Source organism: Falco naumanni, unplaced genomic scaffold (genome assembly GCF_017639655.2).
Source record: "Falco naumanni isolate bFalNau1 unplaced genomic scaffold, bFalNau1.pat scaffold_56_arrow_pat_ctg1, whole genome shotgun sequence".
Classification (NCBI taxonomy): Eukaryota; Metazoa; Chordata; class Aves; order Falconiformes; family Falconidae; genus Falco; species Falco naumanni.
The window spans coordinates 77052-92903 of NW_024427555.1; the positions used below are offsets into that span (position 1 = coordinate 77052).

The 15852-nt window shown below is 44.8% G+C and overlaps 1 long non-coding RNA gene across 1 annotated transcript; it reads right to left on the minus strand.

Annotated features, from left to right (window-relative positions):
- Positions 1 to 1678: 1678 nt before the first annotated feature.
- LOC121082280 lies at positions 1679 to 15539 on the minus strand. Its single transcript, XR_005825963.1, has 3 exons — positions 15528 to 15539; positions 5127 to 5132; positions 1679 to 1904 (listed from the first exon to the last, which is right to left on the minus strand). It is a non-coding gene; the product is annotated as an uncharacterized LOC121082280 (long non-coding RNA).
- Positions 15540 to 15852: the final 313 nt, after the last annotated feature.

The window sequence follows — 15852 nt, forward strand, 5'->3', positions numbered from 1 at the left end:
CAAAAGTGGGTACCGCAGCCGTCAGGTAGGTGGGGGCGCTGCCGCTCCCAAAGCGTGCTCTTGCTGCCACCTGGCGGCTAACAGTCGGTACTGCAGCCCTGGCGCCGCGCACGCAGGTGGCGCCTCCCTATACCAGTCGTCGGTGGCCGTTGTTAACGGCATTGCGATTCCCGCGCTGCCTGCAGGGTGGGACCGCTGCTGCCCTCCGGTAAGGAGGCGCCGCAGACCGACCCCCGAGCCTGTTGCCAGCGCGCGCTTGGCAAGGGAGTACGAAACTGCAGCGCCGCTGCAGCCCCGGGACAAACGCCGCCCGCCGGTGCTCGCTGCTGCTCCGTCGGCCCCGCCCCAGCGACAAGCCCCCGCACATGGAGACGGTGTGCGTGCGGAACGGCTGCACCCCTACAGGGTAACGCCACGCTTCTGCCCGTGTGGGGCCCGACCGGGGTCCTCCGCGCCGGACCGATTCCGCCGACAGCGGGGTTCGAACCCGGGTGCTCGGCCGGCGCCGGTCAAATTCAGCAAACGGCGGGGCTCGAACCGTTGCGGGGCCGCTTCTGCGCATGCGTCGAAGACGATGTCATAAACCGCATGCGGCGAAGGAAACCACGCTCCGTGGCATCAAGCCGGTTACGCGCACGCGCTGCCCTTAGTTTTGCCAGAAACGCTCCTGCGCATGCGTGTTAGGGCTAGGGTCAGGGTCAGGGTCATCTCCAGGCCCGAAGTGGTCGGGTCTGGGGAGATTCTTTGTGATTCCCAGAGTGAGATTAAGACACAAACGAGGTCAAATGCCGTAAAGAAAATAAGTTTCGTGGTGCTTGCATAGAGGCTGGAAATGGAGAGAAAGGGAGGAAAAGTAAAGAAAGGTGCAATAGCTACCACCGCACGGAGCTGGTTGTCACGGTTCTTTTATAGATGTTCCAGAGCTGTTCACCCCAAAAGTCTCCGCTCCTTCCCTTTTGCATAGCCCCACCCCTCACTCGGCAGTGGTGCAAACACCCAATACCGTCTTTTCAGAGAATTTTTCATCCTCTGCGGTCTGGGTGTACCTGCTGGGGCGAAACAGGCGATGCGTGGTTTCCGTGGTCGAACAGATGCGGCGATGTCTGGGTGAACATCCGTGGTTTGCCGAAGCGAGATGTAGACAAGCTCTTCGCAGGGTCTCTGTGTGGTTTTGCGGTCAGCCAGCAATGTTGAGACAGACAGCACAGTCCCAGTAACGTCCTTCACACCGCCCCGTGGCTCAACATTGCTGCTCCGTGGGTGGCGCAGATAGAGATAAAGATTCTCCCAACTATACAAACAAGGTTAATCTTTACCTAAGCATTAAAACCATTTACCATTATCAATCTAACAGTAACAGTGATTAGAAACGACTAATAATAACTATAAATCCCTAACAAACGTTAGCTAACAACTCAAAACTCAAAAAACAGGTCATAAGCTAATTTCAAAACATTATCATAACAGGATTACGTAACAAAACACAACAAAACATTTCTTGGCGTATATAAGGTTTGTTTGTGGGGGTTAAGAATCAAGAGCCAAGAGGTGGGCATTTAAAGGGGTAAATTTTCATGCCCCTTTAAGGTTAGGCTGCGCATGCATTTTTCATCGTGCAGTTTTGGTCGGGGCATTAGCCTGAATCTTGGCCAGGAGGGTCACGGACCAATTCGTTTGTCTCGCCACAAACAATCCTTATCATTTTGGAAAAGATGGGAGCAGGAGACGACACAGTCTGTACGGTTTTGCTGTTCAGCCTTTGTCTCGTCGTGACTGCAGCAACCATCAGTAGGTGCTTCTGTGAGTGTTTTTGGTCACGCCGGTACAGAAGAGTGCGATCTCTTCCTCGCAATCCGCCCCGAGAAGTGGAACCCATGGGATACCAAAGCAGAGTGCGAGAGACTCTTATACAAACAAAAGAAAACCGTTGATCTCCAGCAAAGTTACCATGTGACTGGTTATTACTTTCTGTTCATCTTCGTCACCTCGTGAAGAAAAATACCAAGGACCAGGCACGGACTAGATGGAGTTACCACCCCGACATTATTCAGGACCGTGCTGGACTCACGAGTGAAGAAGCCTGTTTTCCACCTCACATGAGACTTCGCTGGACTGTTATTCTGCTATTCAATTTCTAGTTCATGTTTGTTAATAAATTGTTATTCGTTGTTCGCTGGTTGTCAAGTGGTTCATTGAATTTACTTTGCGTCCAACACACGGTTTTCAAAATAAATCAAAAGGGTTGGCGTAAAAGAAGGGACTCAAACTCCTATGGGTCTATGCAAACCTAGAGTAACCCGTAAGAGTTTGAGTCTCTTCTTTTACAGTTTTGGCACCCCAGATGCGACTCTAGGTCATGGCGGGGAAGGAAGGATTGCGAGGATCCTTGCTTAACATCCTACAAAGGACGCCGGCAACAGAGTTGGTGAGTTCGAGTCTCCCCGGCAACAGAATTGGTGAGTTCAAGTCTCCCCACCAACAGAATTAGTGAGTTCGAGTCTCCCCGGCAACAGAATTGGTGAGTTCGAGTCTCCCCGGCAACAGAATTGGTGAGTTCGAGTCTCCCCACCAACAGAATTAGTGAGTTCGAGTCTCCCCGGCAACAGAATTAGTGAGTTCGAGTCTCCCCGGCAACAGAATTAGTGAGTTCGAGTCTCCCCGGCAACAGAATTGGTGAGTTCGAGTCTCCCTGGCAACAGAATTGGTGAGTTCGAGTCTCCCCGGCAACAGAATTGGTGAGTTCGAGTCTCCCCGGCAACAGAATTGGTGAGTTCGAGTCTCCCCACCAACAGAATTAGTGAGTTCGAGTCTCCCCGGCAACAGAATTGTTGAGTTCAAGTCTCCCCGGCAACAGAATTGGTGAGTTCGAGTCTCCCTGGCAACAGAATTGGTGAGTTCAAGTCTCCCTGGCAACAGAATTGGTGAGTTCGAGTCTCCCTGGCAACAGAATTGGTGAGTTCAAGTCTCCCCGGCAACAGAATTGGTGAGTTCGAGTCTCCCCGGCAACAGAATTAGTGAGTTCGAGTCTCCCCACCAACAGAATTGGTGAGTTCGAGTCTCCCCGGCAACAGAACTGGTGAGTTCGAGTCTCCCCGGCAACAGAATTGGTGAGTTCGAGTCTCCCCGGCAACAGAATTGGTGAGTTCGAGTCTCCCCACCAACAGAATTGGTGAGTTCGAGTCTCCCCGGCAACAGAATTAGTGAGTTCGAGTCTCCCCACCAACAGAATTAGTGAGTTCGAGTCTCCCCGGCAACAGAATTGGTGAGTTCGAGTCTCCCTGGCAACAGAATTAGGGAGTTCGAGTCTCCCTGGCAACAGAACTGGTGAGTTTAAGTCTCCCTGGCAACAGAATTGGTGAGTTCGAGTCTCCCCGGCAACAGAATTGGTGAGTTCGAGTCTCCCCACCAACAGAATTGGTGAGTTCGAGTCTCCCCGGCAACAGAATTAGTGAGTTCGAGTCTCCCCGGCAACAGAATTGGTGAGTTCGAGTCTCCCTTTTCTTGTATTTTGTACGGTGTTAAGTCAAGTAGATACCTCGGAGTACCCTTCGCGATTAAACTTGCAACAATGGGAGGTTATCCATCAATTCCAAAAGGATCTCCTCTGGCAGAATTATTAAGTAGTCGGAACAAACTATCTGGTACAGCAGGGTTGAGGAAATCAAAGGTTGTTACCTTGCGCCAAGATGATTGGCCGTTTTTGACGAGAATAAAAGGGGCTGGACCCCAAGAAGTGTGGCCACCTGAAGGAACTTTTGATCAAGTCAGAATAAGGTGTTTGAGATTAATATTAGAGGACAGGAATCCTCAACAAATGAATTATTTGTTTTTATGGTAAGAATGGGCTGATTTAAGAAAAAGGCTGGCCTTTAAGAAACCTATGAAAAGGGAGGAATTATTATTGGCGTTTTTAGAAAAAAAACAGAAGTACGGTAAGAGTTCGAGTCTCTTAGAGAAAAACCAGAAGTCTGATAAAGAGTTCGAGTCTCTTGAAGCTGGACAATTTCCTATGGTGGTCGAGTTTCACTCCAACCCAAGGGCAGGTCCCAGTTCTGGTCCGGACGTACCACCTGTTGTTGCAGTCTCTACTCACCAACCCTGGAAACCAGGCGGTCTAATGTTGTGGCAAGAAAAAATGCCGCGCTTGAGAAATAATGCTGAAAAAGCGTGCAAAATTTTTATCTACCGTTATCGGAGATTATAAACCTAATTGGGAAGATATGCAAACCTTGTTACAGGAGCATTCTTTTCCATTCCCATTGACCCAGAACGTCAAAATTTGTTTGCACTGACTTGGGAAGGTCGCCAGCACACCTGCACTCGCCTTCCACAGGGATTTACCGCTTCACCGACTTTGTTTTCTCAGATCCTTAAGCAGAATTTACAAGACTTGGAACTACCAGCCAAATCAATATTGATTCGGTATGTTGATGATTTGCTTATCGCTACGCCGACTTAGGAAGGTTGTGTAAAGGACACTGAATATGTTTGTAACAAACTTTTTGGAAAAGGACACAAAGCATCCCTTTCTAAATTGCAGGTTTGTGAGCCTGAAGTTAAATATTTAGGGTTTATCTTAGCAGGGGGAACTAGGAAGTTACATCCAAGTCGAGTACAAGCAATACAAGAAATAGCAAGACCACCCACCAAGAAGCAAATGAGAGCCTTTTTTAGGTTCAAGCGGGATTTTGTAGGCCTTGGATTTTAGGATTTTCTGAAATTACCAAACCATTAGCGGAAACCACCAAGGACGCGCACCCGGAACCGATACCCTGGGCTGAGGAGACAGAAACAACATTTATGAGTGTTGAAACCGCGTTGCTAAACGCACCAGCTTTGGGACTTCCAGAGTATGAAAAACCATTTAATGTCGCAGAAGCCGAAGGGATAGCTAAAGGAGTGCTGGTGCAAAACCGAGGACCTTAGGAGAGACCAATAGCTTATTGTCCACTCACCCTAGACCCTGTCATTTCTGTATTAGGTATATTATGAAAGTTGATACGTGGTTATTGTCTTGAGCGTCCGAGGGGCGAGTGTAAACCTCTATACGTTTTAAAGTGTAAAGAATTATTGAGTATACGGTGGGGGTTGCTGCTAAAAGACAAAATTCGTCTCTGAGCAGTTACTCGGTGCTGTTTTGGCATCGATTTGGCCAGCCAGGCAGGAGAACTCTCCACCAGTGCTGGAACCCAGGGGCCTGGGGACCCTCAGGGCCCCCCGACTGCATCTTCTGTCGGCGAGACTCCCCTCCCCCTCGGCTTCTCACACAGGTGGACAAGGACTTCTGCACAGCGTAAAAGGTATTTATATTTATTCTTTGTTTTGAATATTTGATTGTCTTAAGATTTGGGTTTACCCCACAAGACGAAAGATGGGACGCTCTCCTGCAGGGTTAGAAGAAGGGACGGGCGCCTTCTGAAAATAGTAATAGCCCTATTTGATTGTCTTAATATTTGGGAAGCTAAAAACTTCCTTTAGGTCTTCAGATTTGGGGAATTCCTAGAATGTAACAACTGAAATAGCGCTCTGTGTCTTGTTTGTTCTACGTGTTGTCTCGTTACAAGTTCAAAATTGGAGTTAAGAAAGGCATGTTGAAAAAAAAAAAAAATTCTGGTAATTCTAGGCAAAGAGCTGAAAACTTAACACTCTGCTTAAGGCCAGAAAAAATTAGAATCTGTTTTTTGGCAACTGTTTATTGAAATGCGTACCCTGCGTGATAACGCGAACTGTCAGCGTTCCTAGAGCTGTATTTAAGTGCAGGGCACCGTGTAACACGCTGCCTGTGTGACTGAGGGCTGCCCGGAGAGCGTGACGTGTGTGAGAGACGCGGCGTCACTGCGAAGCGAGCGGGGAGTCCCGATCTGCGTGCCCGTGTTCCCCGCGAGGGGCCGGCCAGAGCAATTGAAAAATCGATTTATTCAGTGTTGGAATGCATCATTAGAAATTAGAGCGGGAGACTGTGGACAACAGGAGACTGGACAAAACATCAGAGCTAACATCATTTGGAAAAAGCACGAATTAGCCTCTGCCCTTAGTGTCGTAGGTGCTGTCTGTATACTCAAAAAAAGGGTGGCAAGTGTCTAAGGTATATTATCTCCTCCGGGAGGGGAAAAAAAAAAAAAAAAAAAAAAAAAGAGACCAAGAAATAAGTCTAAAAATAAGGCTAAAGAGAGGTCTTGAACTGTGGTGTATGTTCTGAGATAAGCGTGGTACCTTCAGTAACAACTAATACATTGTCGACAAATATATCAGACTTATTAGGAAGACGGGGGGCAGACTGAGCCGAGCAATAAATACCAAAACACCCCTGGGATGTATTTTGAAGCATTGGAAAGAATGTGGCGGAATTCCCAGTGGAAATCTGAACAAAAAGATATTTTAAAAATATTGTCAGAACTGGTGGCCTCTGTGTACATTAGGTGATGGTGAAAGACGGCCACTCGGAGGAGGTCTTATATTACAACACAATTTTACAACTTCTGCTGTTTCTTCGCAGAGAACAAAAGCGGGATGAAGTTGATGTGTGCAGGCATGTTTGTGTGACAGGAGGAGTGCGGGATTAACACCACCTGATCTTTGATTATGGCTCTAGGAAAGGATAAGGGAAAAACTGAGACCTAAACTAGCGAGACGTTCTTGTGGAAATTTTTGTACGTTTAAAAAAAGAAAAAAAAAAAGAAAAAAAAAAAAAAGAAAAAAAAAACCAAAAAAAAAAAAAAAAAAAAAAGAAAAAAACAAAAAAAACCAAAAAAAAAACCAACGAAACAAAAAAAAGAAAGAAAGAAAAAAAAAAAAAAAGCTCAGGTTGCGGTTCCTTCTGTGGAGCAACCAGAATGAAACACGTTGTAAGAAAAAAAAAATTTGTATGTATGTAAGATCTGAAGCAGGGTGTGTGTGTGGAGAATCAAAGACCCTGTGAAAGTGTTAAAGTATTGGGGTGAGTTTGTACAAGCCCCTGTACCCCCTCGAAGGTGCGGCTGAGTCACGCTGGATGCATGGCAGGGTGTTTGCTGTTTGCCTGCGAAGGCTGATATGTAATAACACAGACTTAAAGCAACAAGGAGCAGATTTGCATTCAGGGTAAGAAAGAGTTAAAACAGAAATGCTGCTGCAGAGGCAGGCTTGTGTAACCTGCAGAGCAGGAACAGCATCTCCTGCCCCGAACCCTTCTGATGGTGGGGAGGAGGGGGTTGCTGTTGCTGACGATTGAGCAGAAGGACCTGACAATGTCACCCCGATTGCTGCAGCATTTGCAGTACAACAGGACCCATAACTGCCCTTTAGGGCAGGGAATGGGTATGAGGTGGAATTTTAGTGAATACGAAACCAACTTATTTGTTGAACTTCAGTAAAAAATAATTATTTGTTACAGTTGTGGGAGCTGCTGGCCACCAGGAAAACATCCTGAAACCTTTAAAGTACAAACTAAGAAAACAAACAAGAATGCCAAATTCACCAAAATCTTTGTTGGGATGAGATTTATTAGAACATCTAGAAGTTTAAAAAGGGGAAGTTACTCTGGAGGTAAATGATCATCAATACATACAGGTTATGAGCCTACCTTTGGCCAGTACTCCTATAAAAAGGGAAATTGATACCAGAATTATTGATCAGGTATATCCTGGAGTATGGGCAATTGACATGCCGGGATGTGCCAAGAATGCATCACCTGTTATAGTAAAATTAAAGGAAGGACAGGGTGCGATAAGAATTAAACAATACCCACTGAAAAGGGAAGATAGGGAAGGAATTCGTCCAAATATAGAGCGATTCATAGAATTAAAACTACTAAAAGAATGTGAGTCAGAATTTAACACACCTATCCTCCCAGTTAAAAAACCTGATGGGTCTTATAGGATAGTTCAAGATTTAAGGGCCATTAACAAAATAACAGAGGATCTGTATCCTGTAGTAGCTAACCCCTATACCTTACTAACCACCCTGACACCTGACCTAGCTTGGTTCACAGTTTTAGACTTAAAAGATGCCTTCTTTTGCCTCCCTCTCCATGAAGCCAGCCAAAGAATTTTTGCTTTTGAATGGGAAAATCCCAGAAGCGGTCGAAAGACCCAGCTCACATGGACGGTGTTGCCACAGGGGTTTAAAAATAGCCCCACAATTTTTGGAAACCAATTAGCAAAGGATTTGGAGTTATGGGAACCACCACCAGGAGAAGGGAAAGTGTTACAATATGTAGACGATCTTCTTATTGCAACCAGAACCGAAGAATCTTGTATTATTTGGACTGTGAGCCTGCTGAACTTTCTGGGACTACAAGGATATCGGGTTTCTAAGAAGAAGGCACAGGTGGTGTTACAACAAGTCACATACCTAGGGTACGAGATCAGTGCCGGACAACGGGTCCTAGGGAAGGCCCGAAAAGAAGCCATATGCCAAGCCCCCCGACCACGAACTGTAAAGGAACTGCAGACATTTCTGGGAATGACAGGATGGTGCAGGCTTTGGATATGTAATTATGGCTTGCTTGTTAAACCATTATATTCCCTGATAGCAGCTAATCAGAAGGATCTTCAGTGGGATGCTGAATCAGACAGAGCTTTCCATGAACTGAAGAAAGCCTTGATGTCGGCACCAGCACTAGGACTTCCTGATGTGAGTAAGCCATTTTTCCTATTTTCCCGTGAGAAACAGGGAATGGCATTAGGAATACTGGCACAAGATTTGGGACCATACAGACGGGCAGTGGCGTACTTCTCTAAACAGCTGGATGCCACTGCAAAAGGGTGGCCTGGTTGCCTGAGAGCAGTAGCAGCTGTCATCCTAAACATCCAGGAGGCCCGGAAGTTTACCTTGGGCCAGAAAATGACTGTCTTAGTATCCCACACAGTGTCTGCAGTCCTTGAAACAAAAGGGGGGCATTGGCTCTCCCCACAGAGATTCCTAAAATACCAGGCCATAATGGTGGAACAAGATGATGTTGAGATCGTAACTACAAACATCGTCAATCCGGCCTCATTTCTTAATGGGAATGTTGGCGAATCAGTCGATCATGACTGTCTAGAAACAATCGAAGCCACTTATTCTAGATCTCAAGGATGTTCCTATTAATGGAGCTGAACATTGGTTCACGGATGGGAGCAGCTATATGCTGAATGGAAAGCGACATTCCGGATATGCTGTTACAACCTCTGAAGAAGTGATAGAATCGGGACCGCTACCAGCTGACACTTCGGCACAGAAGGCTGAAATCATAGCCCTTACTCGAGCTCTGGAGAGAGCTCAGGGAAAACCTATAAATATTTGGACTGATTCTAAATATGCCTTTGGAGTGGTACATGCTCATGGAGCAATATGGAAAGAAAGGGGACTGTTAAACTCCCAAGGAAAAATCATCAAACATGAAGAAGAAATTTTGAAACTCCTAAATGCGGTCCAGCTTCCTGAAAGGGTGGCAATTATGCACATCAAGGCACACCAGAAAGTGAGCACAGAATTAGAAAGAGGAAATGAACTGGCGGACAGGGAAGCAAAACAGGCAGCCAGAAAAGCAATCAAGGTAGAGGGTGCGCTAATACCCGATGGACAAATATCTCTAGAAGGTAAACCAGACTAAACTAAAGAAGATCGCAAACTGATTTCTGACCTAAAGGATCATATAATGAGGAAGGGTGGGCTGTAATCTCACATGGGAGAATAGTGATTCCTTCCTACATGGTATGGTCAGTAGTTCGGGAAGAACATAGAAAAAGGCACTGGGGGGCAGAAGCTCTATATAAGGATCTCACTAAAAACATAATAGCACGAAACTCGTATACTACTATTAGACAAGTAACCCAACAATGTGATCTTTGTCTCCAGACTAATCCTAAGATTACCAAGGGGCCAAAGTTGGGAAAAATTGGGAAAGGAAATGTTCCAGGGCAACATTGGCAGATTGATTTCTCGGAACTTCCTAAAAAAGGGGGGTATCGATATTTATTGGTACTAACAGATACCTTTTCAGGTTGGCCAGAAGCCTTCCCGTGCAGAACTGCTAAAGCCCGGGAAGTAACCAAAATACTGCTCCAAGAGATAATACCTAGGTTTGGAGTCCCAGCGGTAATGTCCTCGGATAGAGGACCACATTTTGTGTCCAGAATAGTGCAACAGATCAGCCACCATCTAGGAATAGATTGGCAATTACATACCCCATACCGACCACAATCAAATGGCCAGGTGGAAAAGATGAATCATCTAATCAAACAACAGATTGTCAAGTTAGGTCAAGAAACAAATCTAACTTGGCCCCAATATTTGCCATTAGCTCTTACACGAATTCGAACTAGACCAAGAGCAAAAGAGGGGCTTAGCCCATTTGAAATTTTATATGAACGACCCTATGGGGTACAAAAGGGGACGTCTTCAGAGATTGGTGAAGAAACAATGACTTCCTATATGGTGGCACTAAACAAACAATAAGAATTGAGAAGCATGTGATGGGAACACGCAGTAGGCGTCTGGATGGACCTGTTCACGATATACGACCAGGGGACTATGTATACGTTAAGTGTTTTGCAGATAAAACCCTGGAACCACAGTGGACCGGACCTTTTCAAGTCCTACTCACCACCTACACTGCAATCAAGGTTGAGGGGCAGAATTCTTGGATTCACCATACCCGAATTTAGAAAGCCCCTGCAACTTCGTGGAAAGTAACTCCAGATAAAAAAGAACTGAAACTCAAATTTACTCGGACAAATGGGAACAATGTGGGTGGCAAGTAAGTGAACCTGAGCGGTTGTGGATCCACCATATGGGAAGGGCACCACAACAAACAATATAGAACAAAAGAGTCTGGGACTGAGCCAGTGGCCAGTCTTGCCCAACTTGTTATCAGTAAGCCCCAACTCAAACAAAGATATTTTGATCAAAACAGATTTTATATGTATATATGAGGAACGTTTATATTCTTAAAATGATCAATAGTGGGTTTAAACCATTTGTGGGTTTTTTTGTACCCTCTCTCTTGCCTACAACCAAGAGCCTGATAACTGGCCTTGGAATCATGCCCAGAAAAAACACACTGGAATAATGGGAAAGGTGGACTCAAAGGCGAAACTAGCTATGGTGTTTTTTTCTGAAAATGAGGTGTACCAAAGGAATCAATGGGATCGGGAGGATGTACACAAAGTCGACCGATTATGGGGAAAATTAGGAGATAGGATAAAAGTAGGGTGTCAAACATATAATGAAAAGGATAACACCAAGATTTCGGGAGACACCCTGATTAATGTCAGAAAGGTAGATAAGGAATTTACCCTTCTAAATACAACCATGTGCTTTAATTCACGGGAATGTTGGCACAATTTTACCTTAACTGAGCCCATCTTTATAATATGCCTAGGAAAGGAATCCCCAAGAACAGCTCTGACTTGTAAGATCAAAATAACAATCATGCTAACCACTGTTCCTACCACCACCACAGTTACAACAACCCCATTAACGCTTGATCTAAAATTAACTAAACCAAAATCCAAAAATTTATACAATTGGACCATATGTCATCAGAAATACAGGTCAGCAACAAATGTTGTTTAACCCAGAATGGTCTCTTAAAATAATAGAGTTACATATACAAGTCAATGTTTCTGATGCTAAGCCATCCTGTTCCCCCTTCTTACGGACCTCTTATGAGGGATGGACAACTTGGTTAAGAAAAAGGGGAAATATTTATCGAAACCGAATAGTGAGAGATGTAACTGGAATGTTGGGAACAGGACTCGGAGTATTAAATTCCATAGACTGAGAGGTGATAATAAATAAACTAGCCGCCACCATGGCCAATCTATCAAAACTACAACAACCACTAAAATCTTCATTATTAGCATTAGGGGCGCACCAATGGTTGATATCAAAGGTACTCCCCAGGTGGGAACAAATAAACATGGGAGATCATCAACTCATCACTAAGGCATTAGGTGGTTTACAGGATGACGTCGCCCTGGCTCTAAGTTGTATCCAAGCCCAAATGTGGATGCAATCAATAGCTGCGTCCATAATAAGAGAAGGAGAGGAAGGCATATTTCCTACAGAAATTAGAAAGATGGTTTGGGACAATGCTACGGAGGTAGAAAGAAAACTCCAATCATGGTGGAATATGGTGAACTTTACCTACGACCCCAAAACACACACAATCACAGCTTTTGTATTAACCATACATAATGCAGTAATAATTACCATACACCCCATTGTAGCCCTTGGAATTAACCATAATGGGGTGCTCCTATATCCTTTTGAACATAGAACATGGGCCAGAAAGACAGGCGACAAGTGGCAAACAGTAGATTTAGAATCTTGTATTATGCAAGAGCAGCAGGGCTTCCTCTGTGAAAGCAATACTATAATGGCCCAGGATACTTGTTTAGATACAGATCAGAAAATATGTCATTTCGAGGCCCGACCAAATGCAAACCTGAAAAGAGTAATTATATATGCAGGGAAGGGATGTGCGTGTTTGAGAACTAAGTGTAACACAATAACTGTAGATGGGGAGGTAAAGGAGACTGCACAATATTCAAATTATTGTATTTGTATCACAGGATGCAATTTTAGTTACTCAGCCCCAGGAGTGTCTCATCAATTCTTAAAATCCAACTTTACCCTAACACAGCTAATTCCTACCCCCATAGGACTAAATATAAGTAGTATAAAAGAACTATTAAAACATGCAGATTTACAACGTATACTGGAAAAAAACCAAAGAAAAGGGACACGAAACTCTTCTCATGATCCATCATGATGTAGAGGGGATCAAGAAAGTTTAAAAAAAGGTAGAACAGGGTGGAAACCATAATTGGTGGGATACTCTCTTTGGCTGGTCACCTTCTGCAACAGGAATTCTTAACAGTATGGTACACCCCATTGTGATCTTATTGATCAGTTTAGGAATTTCCTTAATACTAACCATTATGTTATATTTGTGGGTTTGGAGAATGTTTAAAAGGGTAACACTTATGTATGATGCTTTATATCATTCGGGAAGACTGCTTAAGTAAAAGAATTTTCTTAGTTTGATAGAAAAGGGGGGATTGATATGGAGAAATAGTGTGAAATGGGGATGCTTAACACCGACTGTGATTGTATATGTCTACTCAGAAATGTGGGTATGGTGACTAGTCACGGGTGCGGTGTCTGGTCACGTAGGCACACAGCTCTGAGGAGACAACTACAGTTTTTGAGGAGACGCCTGCCCCTCTTCCTCTAACAAAGGGGAGACGGGGAGACGCCTGCCCTTCTTCCTCTAACAAAGGGGCTATTTAAAAGAGAATGAGAAAAGATGAGAGACATTCAAATGCTATCTAGAGGGAGGGAGTGCTAAGTCTCCTTGCTGGAGAAGATTGGATGGTCACAAGGACATGAATCACCTTTCCTTGCTGAAGAAGATCAGATGGTCACAAGAACATGAATTACCTACAAACCTGCAAGACCACCACATTCCAGGAAACGGACTGATAAGCTAATTAACATACGAAGCGGGGTTTAGGTAACAAATATGTATAGGTGCTAATTGAATATTCATTTGTTTCATTGTATAAATGTGGGATGGTTCGTCACTTCGGGTTTGCACGCTTGTGGAGGAGCGATCCCCTGTGCATCTGCGCGCAATAAACATACCTACTTTATAACTTTCGAGTTATAGAGTCTAATTCCGCACGTCAAGCACACATTACTTCATCCCATTTTCCTTCTCTCCGTACTGAAGCAAAGTATTATAATTTATAGTTCCATTACAAGGCAACTTTTCCCCATCTTCCAGCTTATAAAGTGGTCACCATTGATTGCAGTACTTTATCAATGTTTTCTTATTCACATTTCCACCAGCAGACCCTCCAATATCCCTCCAGTGACTCAAAACACACCCTAGCGGATTTTTCTTTAAAATCCCACCACTCTGCTTTCCTCCCATTTTTCCCAGCTTACACTCAGAGAACACACTTATCACTTACAGAATTACTACTTACAAAATGCAACACACAGGTATCTTTCTACAGCAACACCAAGAGCTCACTATTATTATCAAAAATATAGCCAAAATCACAGTAATAATTATCAAAGTCAAATTCCACATTCCATAAATCTGGTAACCAAAATAAGCAACACTGCAGCAAATAAGCTTTATAAGCAAACTTGCCAGATTCCAGATGGCAATTAAATGCCGATAAAACCCAAACAGAACCAGAAGTATACTTAGGGTGTCAGCCACAGAAGTATACCTGAGTTTTCCAGACCAGACATATACTTGAGAAACTAGTTCCCAAGCACACCCAGACGTATACCCGGGAAACTAGTTCCCAAGCATACCCAGATGTTACCCTGCGGAAATCAATTTTCCCGTCTTACGGGTAACCCCAGATTACCGGTAATACCAGAATACAGCAATAAAGAATACTATCACTTACAGGAGATGGGATTCTTGTCTGCCTCCGCAGTGATCCCATGAGTTGGGGAGTCCCTCCGGGAAAATCCCGGGGGTACCCAAGGGAGTCCACTTCCCAGCGGGACCTACGGTCAGGCAGAGAGCCGTCCCATCTGGGGTGCCAGATTGTTTCAAAGAACGTCTTCAGAATTTCTTAGTGATTAAGTATTCTTTATTGTCGGCGCCGGGCGTACGGGGGATCCTTCCACCAATCGTACACACCCAGAGGGGCAGATTATCTTATATTTATATAATGAAACAATGAATATTCCATTAGCGCCTATACCCTCGCTTCATATGCTAATTAGCTTATCAGTCTTTCACGCTTGCGCAGATTCTTCCAAAAATTGTGGGCCGGGGTCTTTAGAATGTGGGCAGTGGTCTATGGGAGGAAGGCTGTAGGTCTTCCTCATGGTGTACTTTTCACCTTTTGCTCATTTGCAGTGTTCTTATCAGTCTGAGGTAATTTATGCCCTTGCTGGCCATCTGCTTTTCTTGCTTAATTATTTCTTTTACCCTTATCTGTCCTCTCCTGCTGAAGTGTTCCACTTAAGTTTTTCCCATGATTTTGCCACAAACTGAGTTTTGAGGAGCGCCTGCCCTAAAGGGTTGTCTGGATTTACCCCAGAGTACAGCTGAAGGGCTTTCCTCAGTCGTTCCAGCCACTCAGTGGGGCTCTCATCTTTTTTTTGCATTTCATTAAATGCTTTATTGATATTCTGGCCACGGGGTACTGCTTCTCTAATCCCCTAAATTACTATAGTTCTCAGGTCCTGCATATGAGTTTTATGCACCGGATCCTGATTATCCCAATTAGGTCTTTGGAGTGGCCATTTAATATCTGCTTGGGGTCCCTGGGTTTCCTCCCAATCTTTTTCTGACCCACAGACTGGCCAAAAGACATTTTTAGAAATCTTCCCTCCCCATATCTTAGTACAATATTCTATCATTTTCTGCTTATCTTTCCCTAGGGTTCCAGGGAAATATCTCCAATTGTCTAAGATATATGCCAGAGGGGTATTCTTGGGTACAGTAGGTACCCTTCCCATGGGAGTCGAAGGCTTGCTGCCCTTCGCCCCCATCTCTGGAATATCCACAAACATACACTCACTCGCTCCCCTTGTTCCTGGCCCAGTCCCTCGCGGGAGATGGGAGACGCAGTACTTAAGAGTCCGCACTCGCTTGGTTCAGTATATCGAACCTCTCACTCGTTATATTCCAGGAAACCCAATCCCGCCCGAACGGCAAACCCGCGAACAAATTCGCAATATACTTACGCGTCCTGCGTCTTCGTCCGGACTCCCGTGCACAGAATTTTTATGGGATTTTACCGGTTTCTCCTTTGCTCATTATTCTAGAGTTTAGGTTCGTCGGTAAGGTTGGAGTAAGCTGTTGGTCGCGGGGCCGCGAAATGTTGCGGGGCGCCTCCCCGGAGG